The 24,653-nt window shown below is 43.8% G+C and overlaps 1 long non-coding RNA gene across 1 annotated transcript in view; it reads right to left on the bottom strand.

The window, feature by feature from the left end:
• Positions 1-8,557: 8,557 nt before the first annotated feature.
• The window catches only part of LOC310745097, a 54,900-nt gene continuing 38,804 nt past the window's right edge, over positions 8,558-24,653 (bottom strand). The window contains exon 3 of the long non-coding RNA XR_014539931.1: positions 8,558-8,823. This is a non-coding gene — a long non-coding RNA (uncharacterized lncRNA). The remainder of the gene's footprint in view (positions 8,824-24,653) is intronic.

Below are 24,653 nucleotides of genomic sequence, written 5' to 3'. Positions count from 1 at the left end.
AGTAACTTTCAAAACAGGACTACTGCTCACCAATAGCAGCTCTGTTCACTCCCTGCTGATAGGTCTGGGTGTGTATTCTTGCCACCTTTGACTGGAGAACCATGCACCGTAGTGTGGCCGGTAAGCAGGGATGTAAGCAGATTTCATTTTCCTTTCTGCCCTGTATGCTTCAAATCCTTCCATTCTGCATCAGTTTGCCTTCTCCAAAGACTGCATTTGCCATCCGAATGTCCCCTGTGGTGAAATGATGTGACTTGCGTAATTCACATAAATACAGTGGTACAGTGGTTATGAATTTAATTCGTTCCAGAGGTCTGTTCTTAACCTGAAACCATTCTTAACCTGAGGTACCACTTTAGCTAATGGGGCCTCCCGCTGCTGCCACACTGCTGCCGCAGTTTCTGTTCTCATCCTGAGGTAAAGTTCTTAACCTGAGGTACTACTTCCCGGTTAGCGGAGTCTGTAACACGAGGTGTTTGTAACCCGAGGTACCACTGTAATTGCATAAATTACGTTGCCATTATGTTACAGTGGTACCTTGGGTTACAGATGCTTTGGGTTACAAACTCTGCTAACCAGGAAGTGGTTGCTCCAGGTTAAGAACTTTGCCCCAGGATAAGAACAGAAATCGCGGGCCAGCAGTGCAGTGGCAACAAGAGGCCCCATTAGTGAAAGCGCGACTCAGGTTAGGAACTGTTTCAGGTTAAGAACGGACCTCTGGAACGAATTAAGTTCTTAACCTGAGGTACCACTGTATTCTACCCCATTCCTTTCAGTGCAAATGAAACCAAATGTGCATCAGAGAGGGAGAACCCTACCCGCCAAGCATCCTGGGGAAAAAGGGACATCCCATGTTCTTGCGGGAGATCACAGTGGCCATTTTGGGTGCCACACTCTCATCCTGGGAAAAAAGTCGAGATCGCAGTGGAGGTCATGTGATTCACCTGGGAGTGCATCCCGGAAGACGTGAGCCCCAAATTTTGACCTGAAAAAGTTGGACAGTATGTGGGAAAACTCATAAAAAAAATACAGATTGTTTATGGACTGAAAGGAATAACAGCAGCAACTGCCGATTTTATTCACTGTACATAAGATGGATAAGCAAACGCTGGTGATTTCTGCTCCTTTTTGTCCAACATCTTGTTCAACATTCTTAGTAGTATGGTAAAGGTAAAGGTAAAGGGCCCCTGACAGTTAAGTCCAGTCACAAACAACTCTGGGATTGCAGCGCTCATCTTGCTTTACTGGCTGAGGGAGCCGACATTTGTCCACAGACAGCTTCCGGGTCATGTGGCCAGCATGATTAAACCGCTTCTGGCGAACCAGAGCAGCACACGGAAATGCCATTTACCTTCCCGCCAGAGTGGTACCTATTTATCTACTTGCACTTTGACGTGCTTTTGAACTGCTAGGTTGGCAGCAGCTGGGACCGAGCAACGGGAGCTCACCCTATCGCGGGGATTCGAACTGCCGACAGCAAGCCCTAGGCTCAGTGGTTTAACCCACAGCGCCACCCATGTCCCTAGTAGTGTCGTAGGAAAGGGTAACCTAGAACTCAGCTACACTAGTCAATTATATCATTATAACTGCATTTAAACATGCAACACCAGATGGCACTGTAGCGCTCTGATCCATCACCAATGGGATTTTCCATTATGAGCATTTATAACATGTTTTCCTGTAAATTTATTTAATTTTTTTAAAAAGTGTATAGATCCAGCCCTACTATACCTTTGTGCCCAGCTTTCCCACTTTACCTCATGGTTGGCCTGAATCATCAGGCCAGCACAAGTGTTCTCAGGCACCAGTCCAATGCTCTATGATGTGTAAATCCTATTGATTTCAATGGAAATTAATACTGAGTAATAAAGGTAAAAAAGGTAAGGACCACTTGATGTTTAAGTCCAGTCAAAGGAGACTATGGGGTTGCGGCACTCATCTTGCTTTCAGGCCAATGGAGCTGGTGTTTGTCCACAGACAGCTTTCCAGGTCATGTGGCCAGCATGACTAAACCGCTTCTGGCGCAATGGAACACCGTGAAGAAACCAGAGCACCAGCCACAGCGGTACCTATTTATCTACTTGTGCTGGTATGCTTTTGAACTGCTAAGTTGGCAAGAGCTGGGACAGAGCAACAGGAGCTCACCCTGTCACGGGGATTTGAACCGCTGACCTTCTGATGGTTTAGACCACAGCGCCACCTGCATCTCTAATCCTGAGTAATTCTGCAGCTTTTCATTGCTCACCTTTTGTCTCTCCTGCTCCACTGCACCTTGAACTCACTACAGCCACTGACAATGCTTCAGAGATGGTTCTCAGTAGATAGTGATGCACTGGATTCAAGTTAGTTGGAAGAAGTAGGTGAAGGTGCAGGACACAGTAGATACTATTTTTAGTAGTGCTATTTTTTCTAGAAAAAGAGGTGCCAGAACTCCCCATGAACACCTCCCTTGTCTGTTAGAATGGCAATGGCGCCCACCAGAGAGGTGCCGGAACTCAGTTCCTGAATGAAGCTCTGCATGCATGCCCTGTGGGGATGCACAATATCAGAGCACACACTCAACAAATAGTTTGTCTTGTCAACTTTAACAGTGGTAGTTGTCTGTGGAGATGAGTGTCATGACTTTAAGTCCACTCTCCCCACAACAAAAATTCAGGGAGGGGGTAGATTCAGCCTCCCCTGTTGTTGTTTAGTCATTTAGTCGTGTCCGACTCTTCGTGAGCCCATGGACCAGAGCACGCCAGGCACTCCTGTCTTCCACTGCCTCCTGTAGTTTGGTCAAACTCATGTTGGTAGCTTCGACAACATTGTCCAACCATCTCGTCCTCTGTCGTCCCCTTCTCCTTGTGCCCTCCATCTTTCCTCACATCAATGTCTTTTCCAGGGAGTCTTCTCATGAGGTGGCCAAAGTATTGGAGCCTCAGCTTCAGGATCTGTCCTTCCAGTGAGCACTCAGGGCTGATTTCCTTAAGAATGGATAGGTTTGATCTTCTTGCAGTCCATGGGACTCTCAAGAGTCTCCTCCAGCACCATAATTCAAAAGCATCCATTCTTCAGCGATCAGCCTTCTTTATGGTCCAGCTCTCACTTCCATACATCACTACCGGGAAAACCATAGCTTTAACTATACAGACCTTTGTTGGCAAGGTGATGTCTCTGCTTTTTAAGATGCTGTCTAGGTTTGTCATTTCTTTTCTCCCAAGAAGCAGGTGTCTTTTAATTTCATGACTGCTGTCACTATCGGTAGTGATTACGGAACCCAAGACAGTAAAATCTGTCACTGCCTCCATTTCCCCCCCTTACATTTGCCAGGAGATGATAGAACCAATGGCCGTGATCTTAGTTTTTTTGATGTTGAGCTTCAGACCATATTTTGCACTTTCCTCTTTCACCTTCATTAAAAGGTTCTTTAATTCCTCCTCACTTTCTGCCATCAAGGTTGCATATCTGAGGTTGTTGATATTTCTTCTGGCAATCTTAATTCCGGCTTGGGATTCATCCAGTCCAGCCTTTCGCACAATGAATTCTGCATATAAGTTAAATAATCAGGGAGACAATATACAGCCTTGTCGTACTCCTTTCCCAATATACAGTCTTGTCGTACTTTTTCAGCCTCCCCTACAATCAAACAAATAAAGCTAGTGGTTTTTCAGTGCTGCAAACATGCATCCGGTGCAGACTTAAGAGCTGTCTGAGTAGCCTGACGGCATCCAGAGATCCATCAATGAAAATGATGTGTGCCTTTGCGTGCATAGTCCTTGATTCAGCTGGAAGTGCACATGCAGTGCTCATTGGATCAGTCCCTAAAGGCTTTGTGTAGTGGAGCTGACTAACTAAGCTGATTGACCACAACTGCATGAGGTTTATATTACCGTTCCGCCAGGCCGTGGAAATGCCTTGAGTAGCTGAGAAACAAGACCCGAATCATGTAAAGCTGTCGATTCCAAGGTGTTTCATACAGATAAATGGGTTTTATGTATACATTATACCCCAATGAAATATGGGATCTCTGCAAAGTGTTTTATTTTCCTTATTTCATTTTATGATGATTTCATTTTGTGGGCGTTTGTGAGTATTTGAGGGCAGCGAGGTGTTTTATTGACTTCAGGGATTCTATTTCATTTTCAGGCACAAAGGGGGATTTTATTACACTAGATTTATTTCCCCAGCTTTGGCTATTTCCTACTGCATATTATCCAAGATGCTGGTAGGCTGGTTTGTAATTATGCTTCAAATTGTGGGTTCATTAAAAACCCACACAAAAAAACCCACAAACCACATGTGAGCTTTATTTAGTACAGTTTCAGGTCATTAGATTTGAAACATTTTATCAGTCTATATTACCCGATGCTTCCAGATGATTTAGAGGCACTCATCAGTTTACTTCGTTTAGTTTCCTTAACTGAAATGTTTTGTCTCATTTCATTTTATGTTGAATGGCTCTCTCTCTCCCCCCGCTCCCATTTTAGTCTGTATTTTAGGCTAACAAATATAACTCAAGGAAATCCTGTGACAGTGATTTTGAACTCTTGTTCAAAAATCATATTGACAGAAACTATTTTCACCGAAGAATAACTGTAACAGTCGACAGGATCCAGTCCTTCAGATATTCATTGGGTGGGCTTCAATCCTATATGCGAACTGAGGAGTAAGCCCCACTAAACTCTATGTGACTTACTTCTGAGTATGAATATGGATGGCAGCACTACTGAGTTCATTAGTCCTAGTGAAGGAAAAGGTCAGTGAATATTTGTGTGGGATCCTGACACAATGCTTCCCTTTTTCTGATGTCAGTCTCCTCTGGTGTTTCACTTGTGCTTGGTCCTGAAACTGAAGTGCAGAATGCAACAGCATGGTTGCCGGCAGGAATGAGACCTTGTTAGCATATAACTCAGAGATCTGTAGTGGGTGCTGGTTGTTGGTTGTTTTTTTTAACCAACTTGGGACCAGTCTACTTTGAAGGATTGCTTTCCCCTACATATGCTCACTTGACCACTTGGATCCACAGCACTGCCACTTTTGCAAGTGCAACATTACTGTAATTCCACACTTGAAAGAACTAATCTTTCAGTGTGCCAGTTCCCGCACCTTGGAACTCCCTTCCCATTGACATTAGGCAGGTGCCTCCTCTGTATTCTTCTTCTTCTTTTCTTTCTTTTTTTTGGCATGCTTTTCGGTTCAAGCAAGACTATCCATGCAAATTTGTGATATGTGACTGAATCCCACTCGAACAGTGGCATAGCGTGGGTTGCCAGCTCCCAGGGCCATGCAGAGTGGATTGTGGGAGGGAGGGAAACGGAGTACGCCTGCATATTCAACGGCCTAATGGCATCTGCATCACCCAAGAGATTGCAGCCACAGAGATAAAGAAAGACAGGTCATTTTGTTGTCTGGAGAGGTTGCTTCCTGGTTTGCATGGAGAAGCCGTTTTCCATGGAGTCAAGTGATGGAAGCACGCAGCTGTATGGAGGCAGCACCGGGTGTTGAAATTTTGCACCACTAACAATTTTGCGCCCAGGGCAACTGCCCCTGTGTCCCTCCTCAAGCTATGCCACTGCAGCTGAAAGTAGAAACAGTCTGGAGTGAACACAAAACCAGGCTGATATATCCCTGTGGTGGGCTCTGGCCTGACTAATGCTCACTTGTGGGCTTCCCACAGACATCTGGTTGCCCATTGTGAGAAAATGATGCTGAACTAGATGGGCCTGCGGCCTGACTGAGCAGTGCTTTTTCTCCTGTTCTTATGTTTAAAAGGAGCCTATGCAAGCCTATGCTATACAAGGGACGTGGGTGGCGCTATGGGTTAAACCACAGAGCCTAGGACTTGCCAATCAGAAGGTCAGTGGTTCGAATCCCCGCAACGGAGTAAGCTCCCGTTGCTCAGTCCCTATTCCTGCCAACCTAGCAGTTCGAAAGCATGCTAGTGGAAGTAAATAAAAAGGTACCACTCTGGCAGGAAGGTAAATGGTGTTTCTGTGCTCTGCTCTGGTTCGCCAGAAGTGGCTTAGTCATGCTGGCCACAAGACCCGGAAGCTGCATGCCGGCTCCCTTGACCAATAAAGCGAGATGAGCGCCGTAACCCCAGAGTCGGCCATGACTGGACCTAATGGTCAGGGGTCCCTTTACCTTTATGCTTGAACAAGCACATGTGCACGCACACCCACACATGAGTACTCTGCTTAAATGTCCTTGAAAGGGAGAAAAGACCTGCATTTAAAAAATAATAATCCTCAAACTGACTGTCCCCAGAATACATCTGTACGAGCACTACGGGGGCAGATGCAGTAAATGTCAAAGGACTTTACATACTGTCAAAGATGTTAAGCATCATCAAATCACCTTTTTCACACCATGCCAATTCAATGATGTTTTTTCTATAGTGTTTGGCACGCCAAGGAAAAAAGTGCTATGGGCTGCTATTATGTTGAATGATTCACGTTTGTTCACAACCACAGCATCTGTGAAACTGCTGAAATGCCTTTTCCCTCTTTTCCAGACTTTGATGAATCTTAAACTAAAGGTGAGCGTTATTATTTAGGGCAAATTCTCATTTCCTCCCCCTCCACCCCAGAAATGATCTATTGTACTGTACTCATTATTCTTTTATGGTGCGTAGCTTTTTATTATTATTTTAAAAAGCTTGTCCAAGTTAGTTTAGGGGAAATGTCCACGTTTCAGTGAAGCTTTTAAACTTATCTGATATAAATCAAGGAAAGGGGTTTTTTGCTTTTTGGTCTGTCGCTCTGAATAGTAAAAGAAGCCTGTCACCCTTTATCAGAGAAAGCACATGATGCGTGCATTCAACTTTTAGCCGAAAATGGGAGTTCAACTTGAAAAGAAACAAATACAATACGGAAAGGCTAGCAAAAGTTGGAATGGTTCTGGGAGGGGGGGAAAATGTTTGCAAGAAGATTGCAGTATACCCCCTTACATTTCTGACAGTAAGAGCTGCTCAACAGTGGAAAGGTCTCCCTTGGGAGGTTGTGGACTCTCCTTCCTCAGAGGTTTTTAAGCAGAGGTTGGATGGCCATTTGTCATGGATCTGAGATTCCTGCTTTGCAGGGTATTGGACTAGATGACCATTGAAGTCCCTTCCAACTCTACAATTCTATGATTCCATGTTTCTATTTCTACTCACAAGTTCCACTGAATTCAATGAGATTTACTGCCAGGTATGTGTGTTTATTGTTGCAGACAAAAAATTCATTCATATACATGATATTTGCAGATTAGCATTGAATGTGTACAGAGAAGAGTGATCAGTATGATAAAGGGTCTGGAAACCAAGCCTTATGAGGAACAGTTGAGGGAGTTGGGTATGTTTAGCTTGGAAAGAAGAGACTGAGAGGAGATATAATAACCATCAACCAATATTGAAAGGGCTGTCACATGGAAGATAGAGCAAACTTGTTTATTGCTTTTCAGAGGGTATGACCCAAACCAATGGATTCAAGTTACTAGAAAGGAGATTACGACTAAACATCAGGAAGAACTTTCTGACAGTAAGAGCTCTTTGATGGACTTCCTCAGAAGGTGGTGGAATCTCCTTCCTTGAAGGTTTTCAAGCAGAGGTTAGATGGCCATCTGTCATGAATGCTTTAGCTGAGATTCCTGCACGACAGGGGTTGGACTACATGACCCTTGAGATCCCTTCCAACTCTACTATTCTATAAAAAGGTTTTGTGAAGTTATCCCTCTCAAAATAAATCAATTAGCCCAAATTACCTTTCCATTGTTGTGGTGGTGGTTGTTGTTGAATGATCAGTAAAACAGCACCATTTTGCAAAAAGTTACCTTGCTTGTTGTTTCTTATTGCTAGGAATTGCTTAGTGAGTTTTTCCACTCAGGCCAACGACCATACTTGGTGGAGACATTCTGGGGAGAAAAGTCTAATTCTGTGCTCTTCCAGTTCTTGGCTACAATGAGTCTTGCTACAGTTAGAATAAATGTTAGTAGTTCCTTATGAATCATAGATTTCTATTTCCCCTCAAACAGAATAATAAAGTCACTGGAATTCTATTTCACCCTGTCACTACTTCAGGTTGTATACAGTGTCAAATTGCATACAACTGGTAATACCTTTGCTATTCGTGAATAATAAAATCTCATTTCTTTGAGGCATACTAAGTTTTTTTTAAAAAAAAGCGAACCAAAACTTCATTTTCATGCTTCTGAAGGCTCTGTCATTGCTTCTTTAGCTCTGGAAGACAGCAGGTGGGATCTATATGACCTTTTGGTCAGCTCTAGAGGTGTTCTGAGGGCATCTTCTTGAAACAATGAACTCTTCAGGACACTATCACTTAGCCAGGTGACATTGACTAAGACAGTTAAATTTAATATGTGAATGCAAGCTGTCAAGAGCAGAATAAGAAAAGGCCTACCAAATATTGTGCTGAACTCAATATTCCTGATCCTCTCCAAGAAAACATAAAAATGTAATGGCACTCATAATTGAGAATGGAAGGTTAAAATAGACTGTTAATATAAATATAACCTTTTTTGCAAGCAAAATTAAAGTGGGAGGATTTCCTTGAAAATTTTCTCCAAATATTTATTTCAATGCCAGAAAAGAGGGAACAGGGCCAGCCATGCTCTTCAGCAAAGTGAGGCAGTCTCGCATAACACATTTTGTAGGGTGTGTGTGTGTGTGAATGGCAGCAGTGATAAGCTTGAGGACATAGCTATGTATGCCATGTGACCTACCCTGCATTGTAAGCTTCTTCTCAGATGCAGAGAAGACACTGTCCCATCAACAGTGTCATAGGTTTTCACACTTCTCTTCATGGAATAGAAGATGGCTTCTGTCTCGAGGCACCAAAATATCTTGAGAGGAAACCAGATGAGGAAAGGCATACATTTGGGGATTGACCAATGTCTAGTTTTCCAAATAATTTAAATAGACAATTTCACCCTTCTCGGTGGGGAATGTATCCCCTGCTTCTGTCTATGCCCCCAATAATGTTTTTTTGCCATTGTTCTCTCAGTTCCTCAGTAGCATAATTGGTTTCAATCCCCTCCCTTCTTGTCTCGCTCCCTCCATATTTTCACAGAAGTAGCAAACATCTGTGGAAATCAATGACCAGATGATGAGTCTGAAGTCGAAACCTAATATCTTTTGGAAGCAGTTTGAGCTATGAAATGGCAGGGAAGAAAGACACCGTTCTCCACCTCCCTAGTCAATTCTACCATGGCTTTTCTTCAATCCATCCTGTATCTGAGCACTTCATTTGATTATCTTCTCTTACCAGCTTCCCATCTTTAACTGATATAAGTCATATCCTCATACAGAACCAGCTTTAATTCTCCCCCAAACCTCTTTAACTCATAATTAATTATTCTCTTGTTATGTGAGATCTTTGTGATCTCCTGAGAGGCGATAGCGATTATCTGTCTCATGAATCAGGACCCTGGAGAGCTCCCAATGGGCCATGCTGACTGTGTTTGCAAAATGCTGTCTCCACAAAGGTGAAGAGTCATCTGAAGACTTTGAAAAGCTAGTCTTCAGATGACCAATGGTATCAAATAGTATGGGAAACAGCCTTATTAGAGAAACTAACCAATAAAGTGAAGCTGATGTGGGGACAAATAGAAGAAGACGCCTTCACCCCGGTTTGGTTCCCCTTTATCACATACACAGTCCAACAAGAAGAATCTGCCGATAGCATATGAATCAATCTGGTTAACCTGATTCAAAAATACACACTCACATCCTTCTCTCACACAAAAACAATTCTCACTACAGCCAACCAAAGACAACCAACCGCACCCTAAGCCACCCACAACCTCTCTCACCACCAAGGAAATACAACAAGTGAATAGTAAGAGAACCCATACAAGTAACGCTGACACAACCCCTCACACACACTAAGTAAAATAAAAGAAGCATAACCACCCCACTCACCACTCCCTCTCTTCCCCCCTTTGTTCTTCTTCTTCTTCCTAATTGTTTAAACCAATTCATGAACCAAGAACTTATATATTGACCCCTAATAATGAAACATATGTTGTAGATATTTTTCCACATTTATTATGCTATTTTGTGATATACAAATGACATGAGAAAACTTGGTATACTTATTTCTATAACATTATTCTTGTTTATAAAACTCAATTTTTAAAAAAGCCTGTCGAGACCTTCCCTTTCAGTAGTGTTGGCCCTATGGGAGAGCTGTCTGCAATCAGTAGATTCTGCTACTGCTATTACTACTATAGCGCTAATATAAATACTTTGAACACTTACTGGAATAAGCAATGCAAGCTCTTAGCACATTCAGGAATCTTCACTGAAAGGTGAAGCAACAGCTGTCAGCTTAAGTCTATATTCATTTTTTTTAAAAAATCCTTCTGGTCAATAAGTCAGAAGGAATAAAAAACAACACTTGGAGTTCATGTCAGCAGGGAGAGCTTAAAGGAAAGCCTTTAGCTTTAGAGGTGGCTGCTGTTTTCCCTCCTCTACCCTAAAATCTTGATAAGTTTGTGAAAATGCAGGAAGAGGTGAGAAAGAGTGAAAGTGGCAGATGAGAGGGCTAGTACTAAGCTATTTTGAGCTAATGCCAAATTTGGGTGCCGATCACCCAAGTGGGGGAGTTAATTTCCAACCCCTTCCCCCACTTTTCATATTTTCTTTTCTAATTTCAGAAAGGTACAGGCAGATACATTGAAGTGAAATGGGCCCCCCCATCCCTCCTTGCTTTTAAAATGTCAACAATGGTAACTATAAAGACTGCATAGGTTGGTGATACACAGCACACACAGATTCCTGCATATTGGTAAAACAACGAACCAGTTATGAGTCAATGCAAAATTGCAAGGCGGGTTGGACTCAGGTCAGAATGACTTGGAGATTACTAAAGTGGGGAAGCTTATTTATTTCTATCTCCTCCCCATTTTTCATGCCTCACCTCAGTTTATTCCCATTACTTCTGAAATGCCAACACACACACTTCTGTCCATTGGTAAAACACACAAGAATCTTGATCCAGCTGTAATTATGATCACATCAGTTTTTGAAGTGCTTTATCAATGTACACATTCATATCAGTGATGGAGAGTTTGGGGAAGGGAAGACAATAACAAACAAAGAGAACTGAAATCTGTAGCAAACTGCATGTGTATCAGGAATGCAGAGGAATGGGAAGACTATGATAGACTGAGGGCTGAGAGCAGGGGCAAGCCATATGCGCACAGCACTCTGAACAGGATTCTGAAATCAATAAAAACAAAACAATAGAAATGGTGGTTGCAGACCTTGTTAACTCACAACGCTCGCCTTGCTTCCATATTGGAAACAAGGCCAGGTAATTTGGATGCCCCTGTGGCGTTTGCCCTCCTAGGTGGGTCATAAGGAAGGGTTAAATGAGTGTGAAGTGATTAGCCAGTGGGAACCCAAGGGGAGGAGTTGGAGTTAGAGTTGGAGTTGTTGGAAAGTCAGGTGGGAGTTGGAGAAGGAAGAGGGCGGATAAGACTGTGGGTTGGTTGAGTTTTGATATGAGAGTGTGAGAGAAACTGATAGGAGGAGTCAGATAGACAGTTGGGATAATCAGTTAGCAGTTATTAGGAAGGTACAGGCCGGTATAGAAACTAAGGATAAGAAACAGACAAGAAAAATTAACTGAAACCATAAACTTGTTCATGTTTATAAAATAAACTTGATTATTTGTTGTAATGTTAACAACTGTCTGGACTCAGTGTGTACCCGAGAGAAATGGGTTGGTGGCAGCGGGAAAGTGATCATAGTGGTGGCACAGGGATCAATAGACCGTCAAACGTCCGGGGACCCTGTGTGATCGCCACAGCCCCAAATCAGGGGAGAAACAGAGATGAGAGGGATTTGGGAACCATCCTTGGTAAGAGTTCAAGCAGAGCCTTCTTCAGCAGATGAAGTGATCTTGTGAGGGGGCAGTAGGGACAAGCAGAGTGCTGGGACAGGCTTCCCACAGGCATCTGGTTGACCTCTGTGAGAATAGGATGCTGCACTTAGATGGGTCATTGGCCGGCTCCAGCAAGCTCCTCTTGTATTCTTATGGATGGTGACTGTCAGAATTGGGGAACTTTCAGAACCAATGGAGCAATCCATGTGTTTTAGAGCCTTGAGCCAGTGTGGTATAGTGGTTAAGAGCAATAGACTCGTAATCTGGTGAACCGGGTTCGCGTCTCCGCTCCTCCACATGCAGCTGCTGGGTGACCTTGGGCCAGTCACACTTCTCTGAAGTCTCTCAGCCTCACTCACCTCACAGAGTGTTTGTTGTGGGGGAGGAAGGGAAAGGAGAATGTTAGCCGCTTTGAGACTCCTTCGGGTAGTGATAAAGCAGGATATCAAATCCAAACTCTTCTTCTTCCTCTTCTTGAGTGTTTGAGAACCCTGATTTTCTAACCTCTGTGGGTCCAAGAGGCTCCCAGCTTCACAAATTCACCTTTCCTGAGTTGTGAGGAGATGAGAGCAGTGTTGAGGAAATGGAGCTGGCATGCTCATCCTCTCTGCTCTGATATGGGTGATGTTGAATCATATCGCCAGAAGCAGGCTTATATTTCATTTTTTGCCTTTTCCGAAATTACGTACAATGTGTTTTCCTTAAATCCATGTTGGAAGCACAGGCTGAAAAGTTTTGTACTACCATGTTACCAAGCAGCATCGCCGCAAGTTAAGTGGTCAAGTTAGACAGCGGTATTTTTTAACATGCAATTAGAAAGTTGTCGGGATGTGGACTGATAATCAACATTGACTGAAGAAGTTAAGTGAGGACAGAAATAGGTACTTGAAACTAATCAGTGTTCCACAGATAACTTCCCCAGTCAAAGATACTGTGCAGAACTTGATTTGACTGTCCTCTTAAACTGAAATCCCATTGCAAACAAAGGAAATGTTCTGTCCTATTGATTTTTTAAAGCTACTAAATTCTCCCAGGGTGTTATCAGTATGTCCTCCTCTTCTATTTTAAATATATTTTAATTTCCTAATACAAGCTAATCAGCAGGCTCAACATTAATCTTGCTAGGGAGGAAGTTTTTTGTTAATGCAATAATTGTAGCCCATCAGTTGACTCGGGTTATAAACAACTACCTTTCATTCTAATGCCCAAATGGGTTAACAAGCAGAAAAGTGAATTGTATTTCATGTTGACATTTTGCTGTTTAAAGCTTGCCGGCCGCAGAGAATCAGCTACTGTGTGGACCTGGAGCACAGCTCACTGGACTGAAGTTATTAACACAGCAACCCTGTACTATGATTAAAGGTAAAGGTGTCAGCATCGCCCTTGAGCCAGTGCCACTAACTGGACTCATCCACTTCAACCCCGACTGTAGAATATCTTCTTTATTCTATCTACAACTATAATACACAACTATATACAGAGCTAAATGAGGTCTAAACAAAAATGCTGAACTGCACTGAGTGTCTGCAGTTGCTCTTAGCAGCAACCTTATCTATACACATGATCTCTCTCTAACACTCAGTCTCTCTCTCTCCGACACACTGACTGACTGACTGATGTAGTGCTGGAGCGGAATAAGTAGAGAGCAGAACACCGCCCCTCCTCTCTGGAGAATCAGCAGACTCATCAGCAGATTCTTGGATATGGGAGGGGTGAAATCTCCTCAAAAGGTACCCCTGACCATTAGGTCCAGTCGTGGCCGACTCTGGGGTTGCGGCGCTCATCTCGCTTTATTGGCCGAGGGAGCTGGTGTACAGCCTCCGGGTCATGTGGCCAGCATGACTAAGCCGCTTCTGGCAAACCAGAGCAGCGCACGGAAACACCGTTTACCTTCCCGCCAGAACATACCTATTTATCTACTTGCACTTTGATGTGCTTTCGAATTGCTAGGTTGGCAGGAGCAGGAACCGAGCAACGGGAGCTCACCCTGTCGCGGGGATTCGAACCGCCGACCTTCTGATTGGCAAGTCCTAGGCTCTGTGGTTTAACCCACAGCACCACCCGTGTCCCTTATGATTACTATGATTACTCAGAAGTAATTCCTGTTGAATTCAATGGGGCTTACTCTCATGCGGGGTTGGGTTAGATAGCAGCCTGACTTATCACAACACACTCTCACATCATATTCTGTACTTATGTAAAGGTGCTGAGCATAATCAGATAGTTGATTTCATGTGGGCCAATATTGTCTGCTCTGACTGGCATACACTCTCCAAGGCCTGAGGAAGGGTTTTCCCCACCCTTGCTACGAGGGGTCCTTTAACTGGAAACTGAACCTGGGATCTTAGCACCCATAGTGATGACGTATAATGGGAGAGAAGGAGGGGTGGAGACTCACTCTGAGCAACACCATTATTCCGAGAGGCCACATTCCCAAGTCTTTCCCTGTGAATATTAAATAAAAATGAATGGTAAGACTTTTCTCTTGTCTTGTCCAGTCCGGGCAACCTGCCATGTGGGTTGGTTTCTCTGCTGCCTGACACTGTGGCCCTTTGGGTGTTGCTGAATTTCAGCCCCAGACAGCATGGTCAATGTTCAGGGATGATGGGAGTTGGAGTTCAACAGCATCCGGAAGTCCATTGGTTCTCCATCTCTCTTGTACGACATCGTTTGTGCACATCAGAGATTCTTCAAATGTCATAGTACACTTCAGACATAGGTTTGGAAGGCATCGTGTATCTCAAAGGATTCATTGTCCCATGGCTCATAAAAGTACAGTGGTACCTCGGGTTACATACACTTCAGGTTACAGGCTCCGCTAACCCAGAAATTGTGCTTCAGTTTAAGAACTTTGCTTCAGGATGAGAACAGAAATCATGCTCCGGCGGCATGGCAGCAGCAGGAGGCCCCATTAGCTAAAGTGGTGCTTCAGGTTAAGAACAGTTTCAGGTTAAGTACGGACCTCCGGAACGAATTAAGTACTTAACCCGAGGTACCACTGTATCAGCAATTCCTGTTAAATATGTATGTGCAAGTGTTAAGATTCTGTGTCTTAAGCAATGCACAGTATTTTGAGCAGAATTTGAGACAGGGTATAGGGAGAAAGTACTCACATAGTAGGACTCTAGACTGAACTGAGTTGAGAGGATGGTTAATCACTATGCAACACTAAGCACCATGCTAAGACCCTTATGCCAGCTTCTGTAGATCATTGCTTCAAGTCCATTGTTCATAGCATTGGGCCATCAAGCATATTCTAAGAATAAGGCACAGTGCCAAACATTTTGAATCAAAACAAGCAGATATTTTCACTGTGAAGTGTAATCAAACATATATTACAAGCATCTTCTGCCGATGTGCCAAGGACCACAAATGACGCTCCTTTAATTCCGCTTTGAGATGTCCTATTTATTCTAATGCCGTGCAAGAATTCTTACCAAGTAACAAAAGATGCTTTGCATTTTGAGACTCAAATGTCATCTAGAAGAACAGCAGTTTAAATATGGATGCCTTTAACAGCAAATGACAATGGTGTACATTAGGATTATCTTGAAGGAAAATAACAGATTTTTTTTTTAGAATAGCAAGCCACAACAAGTCCAGTTACTGCTGCCTGGGGCCAATGCATATTATTAAATGGTAAGAAATGTAAATCCTTTTGCCATTTATAAAAGGCAAACCTGGAAAGCAACCCAGAGTCTTCATGTGTTGTAAAGAGAATACACACTACAGCCAACGTTTACATAACTGCACAATTGGGAAGCAGATGCTGTAGGAAGTGCAATGAGATAATTCATGTTTTATTGAGGTTATGGGACAGCAAGGCAAAGGAAGCTCATATCACTTAAAACTATGCTAAATAAGGGGCTGTGGAAAGAGTTTGAGTTAGAAGGAGCAGTTTATAATGCAGCATGCTTTGGTAGCTACTGTGGTTAAGCCTTGTGGGAGCTGCTAGTTATGGAAAATTTTCTCTTCTGGCTTCCTGCCCTGAACTCTTTTAATTTTCCCTGCATCTCATCCCATACTGGCTGTTCCAAGTGTCCCTGCTAGAGAAGGCTTGTGGCCATGCTGAAATGACTAATTTATTTTCCCCAAAGAAAGAACATAACATTCACAATGTCTACAGCCTCACATTCCTGGCATTGGGCAATTGGGACAGATTAGGGATTCTGCTGGTTTGCTGTCCGCCTCGCTGCCTAGTATTCTTCCTGCTTGAGCTGACAGAGCTGGTCTCAAAGGCAGTGTTGAGGCCTCCCAGACTGCTGGTTTGGGGGCACTTCAATATTCATGCTGATGCAACTGGCTCTGGGGTAGAAGAAGAAGAAGAAGAGTTTGGATTTGATATCCCGCTTTATCACTACCCGAAGGAGTCTGAAAGCGTCTAACATTCTCCTTTCCCTTCCTCCCCAACAACAAACACTCTGTGAGGTGAGTGGGGCTGAGAGACTTCAAAGAAGTGTGACTAGCCCAAGGTCACCCAGCAGCTGCATGTGGAGGAGCGAGGAAGCAAACCTGGTTCACCAGATTACGAGTCTACCGCTCCTAACCACTACACCACACTGGCTCAGGACTTCATGGCTGCCATGACAACCACGGGGCTGTCCCAATTTGTCACTGGCCCGGTGCATGAGGCAGGCCACACTCTGGACTTTGCTTTATCAACTAGGCAGGAAGAGGTGGTTCTGAAAATGGGGGGTATTGACATCAGTCCCTTGTCATGGTCAGATCACTTCCTGCTGAGATTGAGGCTTTCAGAGCTTAATTAACAATGAATCACAAAATCTGGGATCCCCACGAAATGGGTGTCAAAGTTTTGCAATCGTTTTGCAGCAAAACCCCCATGTTTTGCAGCAACCCACAAACAGAGTAATTGATACATCAAAATGTAGCTAATGCCTCCAAACCCAACGTTGTCCAATTTACTCCATACTGGCGCCAAAGTTTTGCAAAAGTTTTGCAGTGTTTTGCAGAAAAAAACCGTATTTTGCAGTGCCCCACAAATGGAGCAATTGTTGGAAAACAAGCCTCTTCGGGAGAGACTGGCATCTCTCCCAGGCTCCCGGCTTGTTTACCGGTGACCTCCCTGGCTGCAATCCCCGCAAGTCCAGGATAGGTCTCAATAGGCGACATCTCCCAGTGTGGGAAAATGCACACCCCCTCCCTCCTTGCTTCCCTAGCAGGGAAAGGAGATAGCCAGAAATCTATTTACATCCTTTTATTTCTGACTTTGCAGCACTACATAAAACATGTCCGATCAGTTCAGACTTCAGCAAGCAAGTGACAAAGACTTCCTTTACAAACGCAACAGGAAGGTCTCAAATTACACACTGGACACAGACTCCCAAAGCCTGTGAACTTCCGGGAATTTACTTTCCCACAGCTAGCCATATCACATGATGTCAACAAGCTGGCTGTCTGCAGCTGCGATGTTCTCATATTGTAACAGCAATACCCACTCAAACCCAGGTGTGAATAAACTTTGGCACCATTTTCGAGAGGATCCCAGATTCTGGGGTTCGTAGCTAATGAAGCCAGCTTTTAGCACCTTTCCCCCTCTATAGAGGTGGGGGACTTCTGAGGATGGTCTGCCCTCGGAGGCTGATGGATCCAATGGGTTTCAAATGGCTCTGGGGATTTTCTGGCTGATAGACTGGCCTGTTGAAGCCCTGATCAACTTCTGGGAATTCTGAATAACTTGGGTTACTGACATGATTGCCCCTGAGCACCCTTTCCCACTTTGTGGTGCCTGTTTGGCTCCCTGGTGTACTCCAAAGCTTAGAGCAAGGAAACAAACAGCTTGAATGTGAGTAGATGAAAACTCCAGTCAAATGCAACTGAACAGTCATTATTGAACCTACCTAGTGGCAGTGAAGGCAGCAAAGAAGGCATACTTTGTGGCCTCTATTGCATTCTCATTGCACCATCCCACAGAGCTTTCCAGGTGGGGCCTTTTACAGTCTGGCCTGAAGGAGGTTGACAGAACTGATAGCTGGCTGTGACTTGTTTGCAAAGCATTTTGTGGATAATATCACCCGCATCTGCTGGGACCTTGACTCCACTGTTACAGCAGATGGATCTCAGGAGGGGTCCAGAGCAGTCATGTTGTGTTGAATGAGTTTCAATTGATAAGACTCAAGGATGTATAAAAATGTGGACATTTGGAATTTGGTTATGTCACTCCATAGAACAGGATACTTCTTCATTCTTCTTTCTTACATCCAGTATCTTGCAGTAGCAGCTGACAGGGAGATGGTGGGACTCACCTAATGTCACTGGTGCCCACCAGGTTGGGGAGGGTGAGGGGCAAGGCAATGGGGAGGTCAACACGGTGCAAATGCACCAGCTAAGCCAGATCAATGCTGCTGGTGGTGTGTTTGCAACTGACCTTCCTATTGCCTTGCTGCAGTAAGCAGCAGTGACAGCTGTTGAGAGTTGAGGTGAGTGCTGCTATCCCATTGCACCATTCACTACTGATTGTTAATGTGCCCTGATAGCACTGTGGTCATAGTAATAATGGCATGACCTCACAAACATACATCTAACTCAGTATTGTCTATTCTGACCAGCATTAACTTTCCAAGGTCTGCTATCATCCAGGCCTGCTATTTTGTTACAAGTGTATACCTGGACTGTACAATCTGTACAATCTGACATCCTTTTGACTGGACACACACTAGGAACCGGTCCTGATAATTTCTGCCTGAAAAGAACATGCTTCACAAACATAGAAAGCTGCCTTATGCTGAGTGAGACCTTTGGTTCATCTTGCTCAGTACTGAGACCTTTGGTTCATCTTGCTCAGTACTGAGACCTTTGGTCCATCTTGCTCAGTACTGTCTACACTGACCAGAAGCAGCTCTCCAAGTTTTCAGATGGAGAGCCTCTCCCAGTCCTACTTTGAGATGCCAGGAATTGAACATGAAACCTTCTTCATGCAAAGCAGATGTTCTACCACTGAGCTATGGTCCTGTCCCTAAGAAACATAATCCTAGGACCCCCAGGTGATGGTACTTCCCTTTGTTGGTGGTCTTACCTCTGAGCTGTAGCTCTTCCCAGATACTGGCTCATAAATTAGATCTGCCTGTTCCTGCCTATTGAGAACTAATGAGTTTACCAAAGGGTTTCTTAATTAAATCACTCTTTTTGGTTTTGATTTTTTCCTGTTCCAAGTAGCTACTGCACCTGAGAAGCTTTATTTTGGGCTGATTCAGTTCCAGGTCCCTTGTCGGTGTCTGAGGAAAGATGAAACCCAGCTAAATAAATTATTTAAATGACGTTAAGGAGCAATAAATCTGATTGCTCTTGGCAGAAGTATGATACAACGATGGCATTTAGATGAGCTCTGGGAGGGGGGGAAATGTGTATACGAAGATGAAAAGATGCTAAGCACCGTGCCCTGTGGGAATCTTCACAGAGCTATTCACAACGCGAAAGTCCAATCTGATTAGAACTTCGAAGCGCGATTGGCAATCAGGGACTGTGTCTTTGGCAAACCAGCTCTTCTGGGCTCCTTTGGAAAAATTGTGTTATGTGCTCGCCTTTTACCCTTTAAGCTCTTGAAGGAAAGCCAGCTGGAAGCCTCTTTAAAATACAGAAACAAGGCAGATAGAGGCTTAGCGGTTGTGTTTGCAGCCCACATTCACGGCTGGTGCATGATTAAGTATCAACAAGCTTCAGCGTTAGGATCTGATGTTAGATAAGCACTCCAGAAATTAGTCATTTCCCACCCTGAACTCGGAACTTCTACAGTGATGGATCATAATCACAAAGAGCTTGACATTCTAGCATGATTTACCATCTCCTATCTCAGAAGGTTTCACCTCTTAAAGAAAGGTCAAAGTAGAAGAAATGTCATTGTGCAATTAGCAGAAGTGTGAAAGATGTTTAAATAGTCAATATAGGTGTTGGCGAGGAAGTGGGGCTCATCATAATTGGGACCCCAGAATGGGGAGGGAGGGGCTTTTATCCTTTCTTCTGCACTTGCTTTTTGCATTAGAAATAAAGTTTCACTTGCACCGCTGAAAGTAAGTGTGGGGATCCCTATGTCAGGGAGCCAACAGGGAGAGCAGGTTGTTCACAGGTCAGAGAGACAGAGAGAGAGAGAGAGAGAGAGAAACAAACACTTGGCTGATGTACTGTTAGTTTCTTTTACAGATAGGTAGCCGTGTTGGTCTGCCATAGTCAAAACAAAAAAAAAATTTTTTCCCCCTTCCAGTAGCACCTTAAAGACCAACTAAGTTAGTTCTTGGTATGAGCTTTCGTGTGTATCTGAAGAAGTGTGCATGCACACGAAAGCTCATACCAAGAACTAACTTAGTTGGTCTTTAAGGTGCTACTGGAAGGAAAAAAAATTTTTTTTTTGTTAGTTTCTTTATTAAGGAAACAGGACATATAACACACAGAGACTTCTAATGGTTGCTCCTGTCTTAATGAAGCAGTTGTCTGGACTGGTTTGTAGCTCCCCCTTCGCTCCCTAGCCCTGGGTGTCAGGACCCTTCCTCTGTGTATTTCTGCTGTGGTGTACTCTGAAGGACCCTCTCTGTGCTGCCTGGCTCTTGGCTCAGTAACACGCAAAAAAATGCCTCATTCTGGGAGTGCAGGGGGCTGCAAGCTGTCAGCAGAGAAGCTGTCAGAGTGGCTCTGTGGGAGAAGTCTTGATTCCTGTTTCTGCCTCTTTGCTGTCCCTCAAGCTCCCAGCCTCCACTACTTTCCAGCTCGTTCCCTCATCTGGGGTGTGGCCAGTTTCCCACCAACAGGAGCCAGGATCCAAATCCTCTCCCTCCATGCTTTCCGGGGGGGGGGGGGGGGCTTGGTCACGGGACTCCTCCTCATCCAGCCAGTCCTTGACACTCGATCAGCATCAGGACTCCAGCAGGAGCAAGCGGTCAAGCCCAGTTTTCTCTGCTAGAGTTCCAGTCTGGATTGGAAACCCCAGATCTAAAATGATGATGATGACGATGACGATGACGACGACGACGACGACGACGACGACGACGACAACAACAACAACAACAACAACAACAACAACAACAATGTATTTATTTATTTATACCCCATCCATTTGGCCAGGGCCCCTCAGCCACTCTGGGCAGCTCCCAACAGAATATTAAAAACACGATAAAACATCAGACATTAAAAACTTCCCTAAACAGGGTTGACTTCAGATGTCTTCTAAAAGTCAGATAGTTGTTTATTTCCTTGACATCTGATGGGAGGGCGTTTCACAGGGCAGGTGCCACTACCAAGAAGGCCCTCTGCCTGATTGCCTGTAACCTCATTTCTCAAAGGAACCGCTAGAAGGCCCTCGGAGCTGGACCTCAGTGTCCGGGCTGAACGATGGAGGTGGAGACGCTCCTTCAGTTATAGTGGGCTGAGGCCGTTTAGGGCTCTAAAGATGTGTCTCATCAAAGGTGACTCTAAGAAAGTATGTCATGACAACTAGCACATCGCTTCACATCCATTGTTCAAGAGTCCCTTTATAATTCCTTACGCTAATAATATGAGCACATGCTGCACAGAGCTTTCTAGACGTTTCATGTTGTTAACACACTTTTTAGACATGCATCATTTCATGAAACATTAATTCAGTTTTAATAGCAAACCGGAGGTTAAACTAACCCCTTTCCAACCCCGCGAGAAGCACGGTAAGTGTTCGTGTGACAAACCTACACACTGCGGCCAACATACTAAAGTGTCACAACACACAGTTTGGAAAGCTCTGCTGTAGAGCGTAGTCATACCAAATGCTTCACATCAGAGTGGTCCAATGCGTGGCCCTCAAGGCCTTTTTGGTGGCCCTTGGCTACATCTGACATCCACCCATCCCTCATGCTGCTTTCCCAGAGCTGGGTAAGTGGAGTGTAGGGCTTTGGGGAGGAGGTGTGAAGGCTCTGACAAGGTCCTAGAGTCCTCCTGCTTCCTCCCAAAGCCTAGCTAGTGCTTTTCCAACTTTGGGAAGAAGCTGGGAGGGCTCTAGGACCCTGCCAGAGCCTCACACCTTCTTCCCAAAGCTTGGTGCCTTGCTTGGGAAGGTAGCTTGAGGGCTGGGTGTGTGTGTGTGTGGAGTCCAATTTTGGCCTTGCTCACCGCCCTCCCCCTGCTGCATGACAAGACAGTGTGTGGTCCATGGGTTGTACACTTGGTATGATAACCAGGGGAGCTCTGCCTCACACTTTCCTTCTCTCTCCCAATCAATTTTCCTTTTGTGTCATGTCTCTTTGAATTGTAAGCCTAAAGGCAGGGGCTGTCATTTTGAGTGAGCTGTAAGCCACCCTGGATGGTCCCTTCTGAGGGATGAGTCAGATTTTTTAAAGGTAATTAAATAAACCTTTTTAGCATCTATGATACAGACATCTAACAGGATTTATTTGTATTAGTTATAGGCTTCTCTATAGCAAGAAGTGCTCTGGGTGTCTCACAGTATAAAAATCTAACAAACAAAACAAGGCAATAAAATAAAATGCAACATTAAAAACACTGTACAAAATAATAAAAAAAAACCAGGTCAAACAAATTGGAGATGAACAAATAAAGATCAGTAGAGCTGAAACAGTGCTAAAAGCTACAACATGATTCGAAAGGTTTAGGAAATTGAGAAGATCTTTTCCAGGCACAAAAAAGACATATAAAAGTAGTTGCACTGAAGGAATGGCCTCAGATGCAGATCTCAGGGTCTGGTTAGGTACATGTGGGAAGATGTGATCCTTCAAGGATTGAGAATAACCTTAAATGTCAAAACAAACACTTTTAATCAGGCTCAGAAACATGCTGGGATCCCTTAAACCACTACGTGAGCAGATCAAAACACTATATCACTTAACACCTGGGATTGGCTCACTCCAGTAACATGGTCAGTGTCCAGGACTAGACAAATAGATACAGTCGTACCTTGGATCCTGAATGCCTTGCGAGTCAAACATATTGACTCCTGAATGCCGCAAACCCGGAAGTGAGTTGAAATATACTCGGAGTCCAGCAGTGATTTCATGCTCTTTATTGCAGCTTGTTAAAACAGTGATTGAATTGCCCCCCCCCCCAAACCTCTGGCTTTTATATACATTATTTACACAATGAGTCCCATCTGACTGGCTGATTCTGCTTCCCTCCTGGAGCCTGATTGGTCTTCTCCTGCAAGCCAATCAGTTGTTGCGTTCTAGGATCCTATCTGCCTATTGTTCTAGGATCCAAGCTTAGTACATAACAGAGTGTTCTGGTTTGCGAACGTTCTTTGGAACCCGAACATCTGACACGACTTCTGGTTGGCTGCAGGAGCTTTCTGCAGCCAATCAGAAGCTGCGCCTTGGTTTCTGAATGTTTTGGAAGTCAAACAGACTTCTGGAACGGATTTTGTTTGACTTCCGAGGTACCACTGTATAATGCTTCCATAAAAACCAAGTATGATTACTCTAGAGGAGCTCTCAGCTGTACATTTGCCCCTTCCTTCCCCAACCATGAATTTCTTTCGAAGCAATATTCTTTGTGCTCTTTCCCAGACTCTCTCATTCCTGAGGAGAGATACCCGCTAACAAATAGTTCCTGTATAAACGCTGGCAGCCGGAGTTGCTGATTTTACTGAAAACTGTGTGGACAAATGTTCAAAGAAAATGTGTGCAGATGGGAAAGGGAAGTGATTTCTAATTCTGCAAATGTTTATTGACTAATTTCCCTGCTGTTTGTCGCAGCCAAGTCTCAAGCTGTTGACAAGCGCCGTGACAATTCTGACTTTTATCGTTCCCTTTGGTTTTCTTTTATTTAAAATAGGGTTTCTATTAGGTTAAACTTTTGAAGGGTCCCCTGACAAGAGAAACTTGATACATGGTTTCATCTAATGATTATGTAATTCACAAGACCGTTTGTTATTTGCAACAGAAGAGAAAGTGCAAGTGTGTGTGTGTTGTTTGTGCACAATGTTCATGGCAACATGAGCACAACCCCCTCTCTTCATCACTGCCAGCTTCTCTGCAGAATGGCTTTTAATTAGAATTCATTTACTAAGTGGTGGCCCATAAAGGGTTTGTTTCTAAACCTAAGAAACAATTAAACCAGACCTTTACCTCTCCGAAATATGTTACTCATTTCCCCCCTGTCAAGATACTTAAGCCAGATGGTCCGCATTTATTTCACCGGCTTCACCTTTTCCCTGCACAGATGTCCTACTTGTGCAAGTAAGTTGTCACTTTGGAGTTTGCTTTTTTTTTTTTGTTTCAGCTGCACTTTCTGCAGAATTTATATAAAGCCAAGTTATTTCATAATAAAGGGCTAGCCTTTGTCTTCCTGCAGCAGGCTAACATGACTACTCATCTGGAATTTGTATAGCATTGTGAATTATAGTAATAATACTAGTAGTATTTTTTACACCATTTCTATACCACTTGTGCTCTCTCTTTCTCTCTCTCCATCTCTCTCTCACACCTCTCTCTCTCTCTCTCTCTCTCTCTCTGTGTGTGTGTGTGTGTGTGTCTATCTATCTATCCATCCTCTATTATCTATCTATATCTATCTATCTATCTATCTATCTATCTATCTATCTATCTATCTATCATCTATCATCTATCTATCATCTATCTATCATCTATCTATCTATCATCTATCTTTCTATCTATCTATATCTATATCTATCTATCTATCATCTATCTATCATCTATCTATCTATCTATCATCTATCTATCTATCTATCTATCGATCTATCATCTATCATGTCTATCTATCATCTCTCTATCATCTATCACCTCTCTACCTCTAAGTACTGTACAGTAAACTAAAGAAACAACAACCTACAGAACA

The sequence above is a fragment of the Podarcis filfolensis genome, assembly GCF_964270895.1.
Source record: "Podarcis filfolensis genome assembly, chromosome: 11".
In the NCBI taxonomy this organism is placed as follows: Eukaryota; Metazoa; Chordata; class Lepidosauria; order Squamata; family Lacertidae; genus Podarcis; species Podarcis filfolensis.
Note: the sequence above shows the minus strand (reverse complement) of the source record. Positions and strands in the feature narration are given on the sequence as shown.